Genomic DNA, 2,481 nt, shown 5'->3' on the forward strand with positions numbered 1-2,481 from the left:
TTTAATTTGTTGTTAAATTTTTGTTTGGTCCCCGGTTACCAGGATTCTTTTAGGAAGGATTGGGCGGTGTAGCTTTGCTGGAGTGGGTGTGGCCTTGTTGGAGGAGGTGTGTCTTTGAGGGTTGGCTTTGAGATTTCAAAAGTCATTACCAAGCTCAGTCTTGTTCTCTCTTCCTGTAACTTGCAGATTATGTGAGCTCTTGGCTACTGTTCCAGTACCATGCCTTCCTGCCACCATGGTCCCTGCCATGATGATCATGGACTTGGCCTATGGAACTGTAAGGAAGCAGCCAATTAAATGCTTTCCCTTAAAAGTTGCCTTGGTCATGATGTCTCCTTAGGGCAACCAAGAGAATCCCTAACTCACAACAGTCTTCTCTCTTTTTTTTTTTTCTTTTTTTTTTATTCGGAGCTGGGGACCGAACCCAGGGCCTTCCGCTTGCTAGGCAAGCGCTCTACCACTGAGCTAAATCACCAACCCCACAGTCTTCTCTTTTGAGACAAGGTCTCTGTATCCCAGGCTGGCTATGGATTTACTGTGTAGCCAAGGATAGTACTGAATTGTCGATCCTCTTGCCTCTGCCTCCCAATTGCTGGGATTAGAGTTGGCCATCATACCTTGTTTATGTTAGTAAAGATTGAACATAGGGCTACTTGTGTGTGAGGTAAACGTTCTTCCCACTGAGATACAGTCCCCAGCATACTCTTGATACTATTTAGCCATTGGTTCCACAAACAACTCACATACACATAACCCACCACTTGTCCTAAGAACCAAACCATTACGAATAACATAATCCAACTGAATTTCTTTCATCTCTCTTCAACCTCCACTACCACAAAAGGAAAAATAGTTCCAACAGTTCCTCTTGGTGTTGATGCCAGTATATGACCCTTTCCTAAGTTCGGACTGGACCCAGTGACATGCTTCCAATAAGCAGAATACAGCAAATGTGTTGGGATGTCACTTAAACAATTATGTTAGATAAGACTGTGCCAGGAAGCATTGTGAACCCCAAAAGATGACCAAGGAGCCGACTCCGATGCAGTCACATTAGGGTAACGTTCTTTCAACTGAGATACAAACTTGAGCTTGAGCTCATCGCTGACCCACAGGATGGTTTGGTGAAGCAGCTCCAAATTCTCACTGGGACAAGGTTTTATAGAAAACAGGGTGTCCATCCTGGCAAGCATCTAACTGAATGTCTGTTGTGAGCTGACAGGTGGGTGCTCTGAAGCAAGACCGTGTATGATCACAAATGATCTGAAAGTACATCTGAAACGATCAGACTAATCTTTGATTAACAGTTGCTAGGAAGTAGCAAGGGCGTGACTCTGGCCAAGGACAAGCATGGGGCCTTCCTGGTATGGGTTTAGCTGTAGGTCAAGTTCTCAGGCTTTTCTTCTTCTTCTTCTTCTTCTTCTTCTTCTTCTTCTTCTTCTTCTTCTTCTTCTTCTTCTTCTTCTCCTTCTTTTTCTTTTGTATTTCTTTTTTTTTTAAGATGGAGGCCAGTTCCAAGAGAGAGTAGGTTTGGTATCTCAACTGTAATCTCCTTTCTGCTACATACTCATATAAAATATTTAATGTCATTATTTTTAATTATGTGTGTCAACATATGTGCAGATTCCCTCAGAAACCAGAGGTAGCAAATCCCCTGGAACTAAGTTAAAGTTTGGGCCTGCCCATTGTACATGCTGAAGATTGAATTCTAGTCCTTACAAGAGCAGTATACACTCAATCACTGAGCTTTAGCTCCAGCTCTTTAATCTTTGCAATTAATTAATTGAGACAGGGTCTCAATATATATTCCTGGATAGCCAACCTTGAACTTGCCATGTAGATCAGCCTGGCCTTGACCTCACAGAAATAGAACTGCCTCTGCCTCCCAGGTGCTGGGCTTAAAGATGTGCAGTACCACAACTGGTTTGCTAGCCCGTTCTTTACTTTCTTACTTGCTAGCTTTGTTAAGGTAAATTACCAGGAGCCTAGTAAAAGTAGGCTACTCTGGGACCAAGTGGCCCAGTGGATAAAGGCATTTGGCACAATCTGAGTTGTGATGTGTGCAGCTGAGAGAACACTTGTCAAAGTCAGTTTTCTCCTGCACCTAGGCGTAATGTTATTGTGCACTGTGTAAAGTTTATCCTGTGTAATGCTGATTTCTCTGCCCCCATATATGGTTGCAATCCAGACATAGCATTGTAATAATTATTTTAAGAATCTCCTGTCTCAATGTTGTGTAAATATTGCTCCCCATTTATTCTCTGATTTGTCAATAAAAGCTGGTCAGCCAATGGCTGGGAAGAAAGAGAATAGGGCTGGACTTTCAATCCCAACTGAGGAGTGGGGAGTGGGGTTGAGAGACAGAGAGACAGAAAAAGACAGGGAGAGATAGAGAGGATGAGAGAATTCACCAGGAGGAAAGGGTTTAGGAGACACCATGGGAACAAACCTGGAGCAGAGAGAGCCAGATCAATACAAAAA

This window comes from Rattus norvegicus, chromosome 3, assembly GCF_021556685.1.
Source record: "Rattus norvegicus strain SHRSP/BbbUtx chromosome 3, alternate assembly SHRSP_T2T, whole genome shotgun sequence".
NCBI lineage: Eukaryota > Metazoa > Chordata > Mammalia > Rodentia > Muridae > Rattus > Rattus norvegicus.